Consider the following 14,666-nt stretch of genomic DNA (forward strand, 5'->3'; position numbering starts at 1 on the left):
GAGCAAACCGTGTCACGTAAGGTACGTGCCCTCGCGGGTTGTGCATGACTCATCATGTGTTGTGTTGAGAGAGGAAAGAAGAAAGTGGGTAGGATGGACTATATCGCGAAACGGAAAAGTGAAGAAACGACACAGACAGCTAAGGGTCCGCGCAGGAGCCAACCGTGTCACATAAGGTACGTGCCCTCGCAAGTTGTACATGACTCATCATGCGTTGTGTTGAGAGAGGAAAGACGAAAGTGGGTAGGATGGACTATGTCGCGAAATGGAAAAGTGAAGAAACGACACAGACAGCTAAGAGTCCGCGCGAGAGCCAACCGTGGCACGTAAGGTACGTGCCCTCGCGGGTTGTGCATGACTCATCATGTGTTGTGTTGAGAGAGGAAAGACGAAATTGGGTAGGATGGACTATGTCGCGAAATGGAAAAGTGAAGAAACGACACAGACAGCTAAGGGTCCGCGCAGGAGCCAACCGTGTCACATAAGGGACGTGCCTTCGTGGGTTGCCCATGACTCATCATGTGTTGTGTTGAGAGAGGAATGACGAATGTGTGTAGGATGGACTATGTCGCGAAAAGGAAAATTGAAGAAACGACACAGACAGCTAAGGGTCCGCGCGGGAGCCAACCGTGTCACATAAGGACCGTGCCCTCGTGGGTTGTGCATGACTCATCATGTGTTGTGTTGAGAGAGGAAAGACGAATGTGGGTAGGATGGCCTATGTCGCGAAATGGAAAATTGAAGAAACGACACAGACAGCTAAGGGTCCGCGCGGGAGCCAACCGTGTCACGTACGGTACGTGCCCTTGCGGGTTGTGCATGACTCATCATGTGTTGTGTTGAGAGAGGAATGACGAAAGTGGATAGAACGGACTATGTCGCAAAACGGAAAAGTGAAGAAACGACACAAACAGCTAAGGGTCCGCACGGGAGCGAACCGTGTCACATAAGGTACGTGCCCTCGCGGGTTGTGCATGAGTCATCATGTGTTGTGTTGAGAGAGGAAAGACGAATGTGGGTAGGATGGACTATGTTGCGAAACGGAAAAGTGATGAAACGACACAGACAGCTAAGGGTGCGTGCTGGAGCCAACCGTGTCACGTAAGGTACGTCCCCTCGCGGGTTGTGCATGACTCATCATGTGTTGTGTTGAGAGAGGAAAGACGAAAGTGGGTAGGATGGAATATGTCGGGAAATGAAAAAGTGAAAGAACGACACAGACAGCTAAGGGTCCGCGCGGGAGCCAACCGTGTCATGTAAGGTACGCGCCCTCGCGGTTGTGCATGACTCATCATGTGTTGTGTTGAGAGAGGAAATACGGAAGTGGGTAGGATGGACTATGTCGCGTAACGGAAAAGTGAATAAACGACACAGACAGATAAGGGTCCGCACGGGAGCCAACCATGTCACATAAGGTACGTGCCCTTGCGGGTTGTGCATGACTCATGATGTGTTGTGTTGAGAGAGGAATGACGAAAATGGGTAGAACGGACTATGTCGCGAAACGGGAAAGTGAAGAAACTAAACAGACAGCTAAGGGTCCGCGTGGGAGCAAAACGTGTCGCGTAAGGTACGTGCCCTCGCGGGTTGTGCATGACTCATTATGTGTTGTGTTGAGAGAGGAAAGCCGAAAGTGGGTAGGATGGACTATGTCGCAAAACGGAAAAGTGAAGAAACGACACAGACAGCTAAGGGTCCGCGCAGGATCCGACCGTGTGACGTAAGGTACGTGCCCTTGCGGGTTGTGCATGACTCATCATGTGTTGTGTTGAGAGGGGAATGACGAAAGTGGGTAGAACGGCCTATGTCGCGAAACGGAAAAGTGAAGAAACGACACAAACAGTAAGGGTCCGCACGGGAGCCAACCGTGTCACATAAGGTACGTGCCATCGCTGGTTGTGCATGACTCATCATGTGTTGTGTTGAGAGAGGAAAGACGAAAGTGGGTAGGATGGACTATGTTGCGAAACGGAAAAGTGAAGAAACGACACAGACAGCTAAGGGTTCACACGGGAGCCAACCGTGTCACGTAAGGTACGTGCCCTCGCGGGTTGTGCATGACTCATCATGTGTTGTGTTGAGAGAGGAAAGACGAAAGTGGGTAGGATGGACAATGTCGTGAAACGGAAAAGTGAAGAAACGACACAGACAGCTAAGGGTCCGCGCGGGAGCCAACCGTGTCACATAAGGTACGTGCCCTCGCGGGTTGTGCATGTCTCATCATGTGTTGTGTTGAGAGAGGAAAGACGAAAGTGGGCAGGATGGACTATGTCGCGAAACGGAAAAGAGAAGGAACGACACAGACAGCTAAGGGTCCGCGCGGAAGCCAACCGTGTCACGTAAGGTACGTGCCCTCGCGGGTTGTGCATAACTCATCATGTGTTGTGTTGTGAGAGGAAAGAAGAAAGTGGGTAGGATGGACTATGTCGCAAAATGGAAAAGTGAAGAAACGACACAGACAAATAAGGGTCCGCGCGGGAGCCAACCGTGTCACATAAGGTACGTGCCCTAGTGGGTTGTGCATGACTCATCATGTGTTGTGTTGAGAGAGGAAAGACAAAAGTGGGTAGGATGGACTATCTGGCAAAACGGAAAAGTGAAGAAACGACACAGACAGCTAAGGATCCGCGCGGGAGCCAACCGTGTCACGTAAGGTACGTGCCCTTGCGAGTTGTGCATGACTCATCATGTGTTGTGTTGAGAGAGGAATGACGAAAGTGGGTAGAACGGACTATGTCGCGAAACGTAAAAGTGAAGAAACGACACAAACAGCTAAGGGTCCGCACGGGAGCCAACCGTATCACATAAGGTACGTGCCCTCGTGGGTTGTGCATGACTCATCATGTGTTGTGTTGAGAGAGGAAAGACGAAAGTGGGTAGGATGGACTATGTCGCTCAACGGAAAAGTGAAGAAACGACAAAGACAGCCAAGGGTGTGCCCGGGAGACAACCGTGTCACGTAAGGTATGTGCCCTCGCGGAATGTGCATAACTCATCATGTGTTGTGTTGAGAGAGGAAAGACGAAAGTGGGCAGGATGGACTACGTCGCGAAACGGAAAAGGGATGAAACGACACAGACAGCTAAGGGTCCGCGCGGGAGCCAACAGTGTCACATAAGGAACGTGCCCTCGTGGGTTGTGCGTGACTCATCATGTGAGTGTTGAGAGAGGAAAGACGAATGTGGGTAGGATGGACTATGTCGCCAAATGGAAAATTGAAGAAACGACACAGACAGCTAAGGGTTCGCACGGGAGCCAACCGTGTTACATAAGGTACGTGCCCTCGCAGGTTGTGCATGACTCATCATGTGTTGTGTTGAGAGAGGAAAGACGAATGTGGGTAGGATGGAATATGTCGTGAAACGGAAAAGTGAAGAAACGACACAGACAGCTAAGGGTCCGCGCGGGAGCCAACCGTGTCACATAAGGAACGTGCCCTCGTGGGTTGTGCATGACTCATCTTGTGTTGTGTTGAGGGAGGAAAGGAGAAAGTTGGTAGGATGGAATATGTCGTGAAACGGAAAAGTGAAGAAACAACACAGACAGCTAAGGGTCCACGCGGGAGCCAACCTTAGCACATAAGGTACGTGCCTTCATGGGTTGTGCATGACTCATCATGTGTTGTGTTGAGAGAGGAAAGACAAAAGTGGGTAGGATGGACTATGTCGCAAAACGGAAAAGTGAAGAAACGACACAGACAGCTAAGGGTCCGCGCGGGATCCGACCGTGTCACGTAAGGTACGTGCCCTTGCGGGTTGTGCATGTCTAATCATGTGTTGTGTTGAGAGAGGAATGACGAAAGTGGGTAGAACGGCCTATGTCGCGAAACGGAAAAGTGAAGAAGCGACACAAACAGCTAAGGGTCTGCACGGGAGCCAACCGTGTCACATAAGGTACTTGCCATCGCGGGTTGTGCATGACTCATCATGTGTTGTGTTGAGAGAGGAAAGACGAAAGTGGGTAGGATGGAGTATGTTGCGAAACGGAAAAGTGAAGAAACGACACAGACAGCTAAGGGTTCACACGGGAGCCAACCGTGTCACGTAGGGTACGTGCCCTCGCGGGTTGTGCATGACTCATCATGTGTTGTGTTGAGAGAGGAAAGACGAAAGTGGGTAGGATGGACAATGTCGAGAAACGGAAAAGTGAAGAAACGACACAGACAGCTAAGGGTCCGCACGGGAGCCAACCGTGTCACATTAGGTACGTGCCCTCGCGGGTTGTGCATGTCTCATCATGTGTTGTGTTGAGGGAGGAAAGACGAAAGTGGGCAGGATGGACTATGTCGCGAAACGGAAAAGTGAAGAAACGACACAGACAGCTAAGGGTCCGCGCGGAAGCCAACCGTGTCACGTAAGGTACGTGCCCTCGCAGGTTGTGCATAACTCATCATGTGTTGTGTTGTGAGAGGAAAGACGAAAGTAGGTAGGATGGACTATGTCGCAAAATGGAAAATTGAAGAAACGACACAGACAGCTAAGGGTCCGCGCGGGAGCCAACCGTGTCACATAAGGTACGTGCCCTAGTGGGTTGTGCATGACTCATCATGTGTTGTGTTGAGAGAGGAAAGACAAAAGTGGGTAGGATGGACTATGTGGCAAAACGGAAAAGTGAAGAAACGACACAGACAGCTAAGGGTCCGCGCGGGAGCCAACCGTGTCACGTAAGGTACGTGCCCTTGCGGGTTGTGCATGACTCATCATGTGTTGTGTTGAGAGAGGAATGACGAATGTGGGTAGAACGGACTATGTCGCGAATCGTATAAGTGAAGAAACGACACAAACAGCTAAGGGTCCGCACGGGAGCCAACCGTATCACATAAGGTACGTGCCCTCGTGGGTTGTGCATGACTCATCATGTGTTGTGTTGAGAGAGGAAAGACGAAAGTGGGTAGGATGGACTATGTTGCGAAACGGAAAAGTGAAGAAACGACACAGACAGCTAAGGGTTCACACGGGAGCCAAACGTGACACGTAAGGAACGTGCCCCCGCGGGGTGTGCATGACTGATCATGTGTTGTGGTGTGAGAGGAAAGACGAAAGTGGGTAGGATGGACAGTGTCGTGAAACGGAAAAGTGAGGAAACGACACAGACAGCTGAGGGTCCGCGCGGGAGCCAACCGTGTCACATAAGGTACGGTCCCTCGCGGGTTGTGCATGTCTCATCATGTGTTGTGTTGAGATAGGAAAGACGAAAGTGGGCAGGATGGACTATGTCGCGAAACGGAAAAGTGAAGAAACGACACAGACAGCTAAGGGTCCGCGCGGGAGCCAACCGTGTCACATAAGGAACGTGCCCTCGTGGGTTTTGCATGACTCATCATGTGTTGTGTTGAGAGAGGAAAGACGAATGTGGGTAGGATGGACTATGTCGCGAAATGGAAAATTGAAGAAACGACACAAACAGCTAAGGGTCCGCGCGGGAGCCAACCGTGTCACATAAGGTACGTGCCCTGGGGGGTTGTGCATGTCTCATCATGTGTTGTGTTGAAAGAGGAAAGACGAAAGTGGGCAGGATGGACTATGTCGCGAAACGAAAAAGTGAAGAAACGACACAGACAGCTAAGGGTCCGCGCGGGAGCCAACCGTGTCACATAAGGAACGTGCCCTCGTGGGTTGTGCATGACTCATCATGTGTTGTGTTGAGAGAGGAAAGACGAATGTGGGTAGGATGGACTATGTCACGAAATGGAAAATTGAAGAAACGATACAGACAGCTAAGGGTCAGCGCGGGAGCCAACCGTGTCACATAAGGTACGTGCCCTCGTGGGTTGTGCACGACTCATCATGTGTTGTGTTGTGAGAGGAAAGACGAACGTGGGTAGGATGGACTATGTCGCGAAATGGAAAATTGAAGAAACGACACAGACAGCTAAGGGTCAGCGCGGGAGCCAACCGTGTCACATAAGGTACGTGCCCTCGTGGGTTGTGCATGACTCATCATGTGTTGTGTTGAGAGAGGAAAGACGAATGTGGGTAGGATGGACTATGTCGCGAAATGTAAAATTGAGGAAACGACACAGACAGCTAAGGGTCAGCGCGGGAGCCAACCGTGTCACATAAGGTACGAGCCCTCGTGGGTTGTGCATGACTCATCATGTGTTGTGTTGTGAGAGGAAGGACGAATGTGGGTAGGATGGACTATGTCGCGAAATGGAAAATTGAAGAAACGACACAGACAGCTAAGGGTCCGCGCGGGAACCAACCGTGTCACATAAGGAACGTGCCCTCGTGGGTTTTGCATGACTCATCATGTGTTGTGTTGAGAGAGGAAAGACGAATGTGGGTAGGACGGACTATGTCGCGAAATGGAAAATTGAAGAAACGACACAGACAGCTAAGGGTCAGCGCAGGAGCCAACCGTGTCACATAAGGAACGTGCCCTCGTGGGTTGTGCACGACTCATCATCTGTTGTGTTGTGAGAGGAAAGACGAACGTGGGTAGGCTGGACTATGTCGCGAAATGGAAAATTGAAGAAACGACACAGACAGCTAAGGGTCCGCGCGGGAGCCAACCGTGTCACATAAGGTACGTGCCCTCGCGAGTTGTGCATGTCTCATCAAGTGTTGTGTTGAGAGAGGAAAGCCGAAAGTGGGCAGGATGGACTATGTCGCGAAACAGAAAAGTGAAGAAACGACACAGACAGCTAAGGGTCCGCGCGGGAGCCAACCGTGTCACGTAAGGTACGTGCCCTTGCGGGTTGTGCATGACTCATCATGTGTTGTGTTGAGAGAGGAAAGACGAAAGTGGGTAGGATGGACTATGTTGCGAAACGGAAAAGTGAAGAAACGACACAGACAGCTTAGGGTCCGCGCGGGAGCCAACCGTGTCGTGTAAGGTACGTGCCCTTGCGGGTTGTGCATGACTCATCATGTGTTGTGTTGAGAGATGAAAGACGAAAGTGGGTAGAATGGACTATGTCGCGAAACGGAAAAGTGAAGGAACGACACAGACAAATAAGGGTCCGCGCGGGGGCCAACCGTGTCACGTAAGGTACGTGCCTTCGCGGGTTGTACATGACTCATCGTGTTGTGTTGAGAGAGGAAAGACGAAAGTGGGTAGGATGGACTATGTCGCGAAATGGAAAAGTGAAGAAACGACACAGACAGCTAAGGGTCCGCGCAGGAGCCAACCGTATCACATAAGGTACGTGCCTTCGTGGGTTGCGCATGACTCATCATGTGTTGTGTTGAGAGAGGAATGTCGAATGTGGGTAGGATGGACTATGTTGCGAAACGGAAAAGTGAAGAAACGACACAGACAGCTAAGGGTTCACACGGGAGCCAACCGTGTCACGTAAGGTACGTGCCCTCGTGGGTTGTGCATGACTCATCATGTGTTGTGTTGAGAGAGGAAAGACGAAAGTTGGTAGGATGGACAATGTCGTGAAACGGAAAAGTGATGAAACGACACAGACAGCTAAGGGTGCGTGCTGGAGCCAACCGTGTCACGTAAGGTACGTCCCCTCGCGGGTTCTGCATGACTCATCATGTGTTGTGTTGAGAGAGGAAAGACGATAGTGGGTAGGATGGAATATGTCGGGAAATGAAAAAGTGAAAGAACGACACAGACAGCTAAGGGTCCGCGCGGTAGCCAACCGTGTCATGTAAGGTACGCGCCCTTGCGGGTTGTGCATGACTCATCATGTGTTGTGTTGAGAGAGGAAAGACGGAAGTGGGTAGGATGGACTATGTCGCGTAACGGAAAAGTGAAGAAACGACACAGACAGATAAGGGTCCGCACGGGAGCCAACCATGTTACATGAGGTACGTGCCCTTGCGGGTTGTGCATGACTCATGATGTGTTGTGTTGAGAGAGCAATGACGAAAGTGGGTAGAATGGACTATGTCGCGAAACGGAAAAGTGAAGAAACGACACAGACAGCGAAGGGTCCGCGTGGGAGCAAAACGTGTCACGTAAGGTACGTGCCCTCGCGGGTTGTGCATGGCTCATCATGTGTTGTGTTGAGAGAGGAAAGACGAAAGTGGGTGGGATGGACTATGTCGCTCAACAGAAAAGTGACGAAACGACACAGTCAGCCAAGGGTGCGCGCGGGAGCCAACCGTGTCACGTAAGGTATGTGCCCTCGCGGAATGTGCATGACTCATCATGTGTTGTGTTGAGAGAGGAAAGACGAAAGTGGGCAGGATGGACTATGTCGCGAAACGGAAAAGTGAAGAAACGACACAGACAGCTAAGGGTCCGCACGGGAGCCAACAGTGTCACATAAGGAACGTGCCCTCGTGGGTTGTGCGTGACTCATCATGTGAGTGTTGAGAGAGGAAAGACGAATGTGGGTAGGATGGACTATGTCGCCAAATGGAAAATTGAAGAAACGACACAGACAGCTAAGGTTTCGCACGGGAGCCAACCGTGTCACATAAGGTACGTGCCCTCGCGGGTTGTGCATGACTCATCATGTGTTGTGTTGAGAGAGGAAAGACGAAAGTGGGTAGGATGGAATATGTCGTGAAACGGAAAAGTGAAGAAACGACACAGACAGCTAAGGGTCCGCGCGGGAGCCAACCGTGTCACATAAGGAACGTGCCTTCGTGGGTTGTGCATGACTCATCATGTGTTTTGTTGAGAGAGGAAAGACAAAAGTGGGTAGGATGGACTATGTCGCAAAACGGAAAAGTGAAGAAACGACACAGACAGCTAAGGGTCCGCGCGGGATCCGACTGTGTCACGTAAGGTACGGGCCCTTGCGGGTTGTGCATGACTCATCATGTGTTGTGTTGAGAGAGGATTGACGAAAGTGGGTAGAACGGCCTATGTCGCGAAACGGAAAAGTGAAGAAACGACACAAACAGCTAAGGGTCCACACGGGAGCCAACGATGTCACATAAGGTACGTGCCCTCGTGGGTTGTGCATGACTCATCATGTGTTGTGTTGAGAGAGGAAAGACGATAGTGGGTAGGATGGACAATGTCGTGAAACGGAAAAGTGAAGAAACGACACAGACAGCTAAGTGTCCGCGCGGGAGCCAACCGTGTCACATAAGGTACGTGCCCTCGCGGGTTGTGCATGTCTCATCAAGTGTTGTGTTGAGATAGGAAAGACGAAAGTGGGCAGGATGGACTATGTCGCGAAACGGAAAAGTGAAGAAACGACACAGACAGCTAAGGGTCCGCGCGGAAGCCAACCGTGTCACGTAAGGTACGTGCCCTCGCGGGTTGTGCATAACTCATCATGTGTTGTGTTGTGAGAGGAAAGACGAAAGTGGGTAGGATGGACTATGTCGCAAAATCGAAAAGTGAAGAAACGACACAGACAGCTAAGGGTCCGCGCGGGAGCCAACCGTGTCACATAAGGTACGTGCCCTAGTGGGTTGTGCATGACTCATCATGTGTTGTGTTGAGTGAGGAAAGACGATAGTGGGTAGGATGGACAATGTCGTGAAACGGAAAAGTGAAGAAACGACACAGACAGCTAAGTGTCCGCGCGGGAGCCAACCGTGTCACATAAGGTACGTGCCCTCGCGGGTTGTGCATGTCTCATCAAGTGTTGTGTTGAGATAGGAAAGACGAAAGTGGGCAGGATGGACTATGTCGCGAAACGGAAAAGTGAAGAAACGACACAGACAGCTAAGGGTCCGCGCGGAAGCCAACCGTGTCACGGAAGGTACGTGCCCTCGCGGGTTGTGCATAACTCATCATGTGTTGTGTTGTGAGAGGAAAGACGAAAGTGGGTAGGATGGACTATGTCGCAAAATCGAAAAGTGAAGAAACGACACAGACAGCTAAGGGTCCGCGCGGGAGCCAACCGTGTCACATAATGTACGTGCCCTAGTGGGTTGTGCATGACTCATCATGTGTTGTGTTTAGAGAGGAAAGACAAAAGTGGGTAGGATGGACTATGTCGCAAAACGGAAATGTGAAGAAACGACACAGACAGCTAAGGGTCCGTGCGGGAGCCAACCGTGTCACGTAAGGTACGTACCCTTGCGGGTTGTGCATGACTCATCATGTGTTGTGTTGAGAGAGGAATGACGAAAGTGGGTAGAACGGACTATGTCGCGAAACGTAAAAGTGAAGAAACGACACAAACAGCTAAGGGTCCGCACGGGAGCCAACCGTGTCACATAAGGTACGTGCCCTCGTGGGTTGTGCATGACTCATCATGTGTTGTGTTGAGAGAGGAAAGACGAAAGTGGGTAGTGTGGTGTCACCGCCAGACACCACACTTGCTAGGTGGTAGCTTAAATCGGCCGCGGTCCATTTAGTACATGTCGGACCCGCGTGTCGCCACTGTGTAGTCGCAGACCTAGCGCCACCACCAAGGCAGGTCTCGTGATACGAGAGAGCACTCGCCCCAGTTGTACGAGAACCTAGCTACCGCCCAGTTGTACGAGAACCTAGCTACCGCCCAGTTGTACGAGAACCTAGCTACCGACCAGATGTACGAAGCCTTTCTCTCTCATTAGCCGAGAGACAGAATAGCCATCAGCTAAGTTAATGGCTACGAACTAGCAAGGCGCCATTTGTATCAGTGCCTATAGCTTACGAGTATTCAAGAGAGATGTATTCCAAGGACTAATTAAAAGATAAGTAATAAGCATCTACATACTTTTCTTCTTATTCATTTATAAGTTCTCATGTTCCAGACTTCACGCCCGTCGGCGTTAGCCTTGCGTGCCCTATCGGCTACAGCGTTAGTCTAGCGTTCATTTTCAGCCATCTCAACTTCACGGTGTCGGCCCAGATACCGACACAACATTGGCGACGATTTAAAGTGTTCTGATTGCTTACATTTAATTGTGTCATGGCTTCGCCACATTCTCCAGATGTACTGTCCGAATTTTATCGCTTGCAGAATCAGCAGACGCAGGCGTTACTGGATGCCCTTGGACAGCTCGTCCAGGGTCAACGTACCATTCAAACCGATGCGGCCGCCGCCGCTTCTTCGCTACCGCTGCCACTAAACGCTGTTGCACCTCCCTTTCGACCATACGTGGCAGCCGATGAGACGTGGCAAGAGTGGTCTCGCCAGTTCAACTTCCACCTTGCTGCCTACAGAATTCAAGGTAATGAGCGGCAGCCGTTTTTGCTTTCTTGTGTCGGTGTGTCCACATACCGTGTGATAGTGAAATTGTTTCCCCGACGCGACGTAGCAACTCTGTCCTACGAGGAAACTTTGTCTGCATTAGATGCCTATTTCAAAGAAACAGTTAATGTGGTTGCCAAACGGTATACGTTTTTTCGTACAAAACGTACGGCCGGTCAAACTAATAGGGAGTGGGTAGCAACATTGCAAGGACTTACTAGGGACTGTGCCTTTGAATGTGACTGTGGTCTTTCTTATTCAGATACAATGGTGCGTGATGCAATTGCACAGAACGTTTCTGATGTTCGCATACGGGAGAAAATTTTGAAACTAGTTAATCCCTCCCTTCAACAAGTGATAGACATATTGGATAGACAGGACACACTTGACTGTGCTCAGGAATCTTTTGAAACTTCGCCAGCCGTGTGTAACATAAACCGGCCCGCTGGACGCGCTGCGCGGCCCGGTAACCGGGCCTTGCGCACGTCGACACAGCGACCGCCGCGTGCTAAACCAGGTGTGCCGCGCCAGCCCACAAATGCAGTGAAATCATGCCCGCAGTGTGCTACTAGACATTCGCGTGAACATTGCCCGTCACGCCAAGCTATTTGCTTTTTCTGCAATAAGAAAGGACATGTTCAAAGTGTTTGCCAGAAAAAGCTCAGATCAGACAATCACAATCATTCCAGGCCCTTTGCTTCGCGCCGGAATCGAACCCAGGACACTCAGGCTCGTGGACCTTCGCCTATGGACATTCATGTCGTTAATTCCGCTTCGTCCAGTGACACTTTCTCTAACAGTAACTGTGTTCGTCCCACAAAAACTGTGCGTCGACGTCGCCGGAAATCACGTCAATTAGCAAGTGATTCTGTACCAGTGTCTGTTCCAATTGCACAAAACAGTCGCTCTTGTCGTCAGCAGAACAATAAACTTTTTGTGGACTTAGACTTTGAAGGCAAAGTGATACCATTCCAGCTCGATACCGGAGCTGCAGTTTCATTGCTCCATCATGACACGTACAAACAACTGGGCAAACCTCCGTTGCGTTCCGCAAATGTTAAGCTAACTACATATTCCGGACAGAAAATTCCTGTGTTAGGACAGTGCAGCCTTCTTGCAACATACAAGGGACAAACAAAACTTGTGTCATTTTACGTTCTTCGTTCTTCTTCTGCAGTGAACTTGTTTGGTCTAGACTTGTTTCAGTTGTTTAACATGTCTATTGTAAATCAGGTGCTATCAGTGAATCCAACTGTGCCTTCAGACAGTGTTTCTAGTGTATGTGAAGAATTTGCAGACATTTTTGCACCGCGCTTAGGTTGCGCTAAAAACTATGAAGCACATTTAGAACTGAAGGTAAACGCGCAACCGAACTTTTACAGGGCGCGCAATGTTCCCCACGCATTGCGTCAGGAGGTCGCAAGAACATTGAACAATGTAGAATCACAAGGTGTGAGTGAATGTGCGCAATGCCTCTTTCATTTCAGCCCCGCTTCCTCGCTTACGCCGTACAGGTGTTCCGTTTCTCTGGACGACGGAATGCGAACGCGCCTTTCGCCAGTTGAAAACGGCGTTGCTTTCTAATACTTGCCTTACGCCATTCGATCCCCAGAAACCCCTTTTGTTGATGGTAGATGCATCGGATTTCGGGATCGGTGCTGTGCTTGCGCACAAAGTTGGCTCCCATGATCGCCCTATTGCCTTTGCGTCCAAATTGCTCTCGTCTGCGCAAAGAAGTTATTCACAGATAGAGAAAGAAGCTTTGGCTCTCGTGTTTGGTGTTACTAAGTTCCATGATTTCTTGTATGGTCGTCACTTTACCATCATCACAGACCACAAACCTTTGACATCGCTTTTTCATCCGACCAAGCCTGTACCTCCACGTACAGCGCAGAAATTCATTCGCTGGTCTATTTTCCTCTCGCAGTACCGCTACGATATCTTGTATCGGTCCACTGCTAAGCACGGAAACGCCGATGCGTTGTCCCGTTTGCCTGTTGCTGAGGATAAAGCATTCGATTCTTCCGAACTTGCTTGCATGTTCATTGATTCGGAAACCGATGAAGTGGTCGAATCGTTTCCGATTGATTTTCGTCGTGTCGCTACAGCCACAGCTGCTGACCCTTCCTTGCTACTGTTTTACGTTTTGTTGCTACGCAATGGCCTTTGTCAAAGTCTCGGATCGAGGATCCGTTGGTTCGCCGATTTTTTGCTCACAAGGAGAGACTTTTTGTTCGACGTGGTGTTTTGTTGTTGCGTTCTGATAATGATCAGTCCAGAGTCGTGGTCCCACGTTCGTTACAGTCCTCTGTTTTACGGCTTCTTCACCAAGGACATTGGGGTATAGTGCGAACGAAACAACTTGCTCGTCAGCACTGTACTTGGTTCGGAATCGATGCTGCGATTACGAATATGTGTTCTTCGTGCCCGGCATGTGCCGAACAACAGTCCGCACCGCCGCGGAAAGTCTTTGCGTGGCCAAAAGCCACTTCCCCTTGGCAACGCTTGCACATTGATTTTGCTGGTCCATTCTGGAATGCTCGATGGTTGGTTCTGGTCGACGCCTTCAGTAATTTTCCTTTTGTTGTCCGGATGTCTTCCACGACGTCCTCTGCCACCATCCAAGCGTTGTCTGCTATCTTTTGCATTGAAGGTCTTCCGCAGACTATTGTTTCCGACAATGGCCCACAATTCATGTCCGCGGAATTTCAGTCATTCTGCCAGGCCAATGGTATTCAACATCTGACATCCGCGCCGTTTTCGCCTCAGTCAAACGGTGCCGCTGAACGATTGGTCCGGACTTTCAAGTCACAGATGTTGAAATTGAAAGAGGCGCATTCTCGGGAGGACGCATTGTTGCTCTTTTTGTCTTCGTATCGCTCTCAGCCCCGAGATGGTCGCTCGCCGGCTGAGTTGCTCCACGGTCGTCCTCATCGCACCTTGATGTCTTTGCTGCATCCGCCGCATCAGGTTCCTGTGCAGCGGCAGACTCCTGCTTTTGCTCCAGGCGACGTTGTATTTTATCGCAACTATCGCGGTTCACGGCGTTGGCTCGCAGGGCGCATTCTTCGCTGCCTCGGCCGCGCGATGTATTTGGTTTTGGGGGCCTCTGGTGAGGTGCGTCGGCATCTCAATCAGCTGCGCCTCTGTCGTCGCTCGGGTTCTGCCGCTCCCCGTCTGCTTTCAGCGACGGTGCCGTCCGGGCAGCGCCCTGGGGACCCATCTACTGGCTCGCCTCATCCCCAGGTGTTACCGACGATGCCTTCCATTTTGCCCGATGGCAACGCGCCGCCGCCGACGCAGCAGCAGCAGCCGCCGCCGCCGCCGCTTGTTCTCCCGCCGGCGCCGCCCGCATTCGACGCTTCGTTACAGCCGCCAAGCGCCTCCCAGGGTCACGCGCCGCCGATCGCTTCCCGTGACCAGCTGTCCTCCGCCATGGACCTCCCGCCCGCTCCGGACCACATGACGTCATCGCGCGTCGGCTACCCCGACGCAATGGAGGTTGATCCTTCGGTCACTCCTGTCTCTTTACGGGCGCATACACCGCATGTTGACGTGCACCCTGGACTAGTTTTTCAGGCGTTTCCTAGCTCCCCTCGGACCGTATGGCCGGGTGCGG

General features: G+C 51.2%; 1 long non-coding RNA gene across 1 annotated transcript in view; it reads left to right on the plus strand.

The window, feature by feature from the left end:
• The window catches only part of LOC126412407 (uncharacterized), a 399,529-nt gene extending 385,741 nt beyond the window's left edge, over positions 1-13,788 (plus strand). The window contains exon 3 of the long non-coding RNA XR_007575285.1: positions 12,562-13,788. This is a non-coding gene — a long non-coding RNA (uncharacterized LOC126412407). The remainder of the gene's footprint in view (positions 1-12,561) is intronic.
• Positions 13,789-14,666: the final 878 nt, after the last annotated feature.

This window comes from Schistocerca serialis, chromosome 7 (assembly GCF_023864345.2).
Source record: "Schistocerca serialis cubense isolate TAMUIC-IGC-003099 chromosome 7, iqSchSeri2.2, whole genome shotgun sequence".
Taxonomy (NCBI): domain Eukaryota; kingdom Metazoa; phylum Arthropoda; class Insecta; order Orthoptera; family Acrididae; genus Schistocerca; species Schistocerca serialis.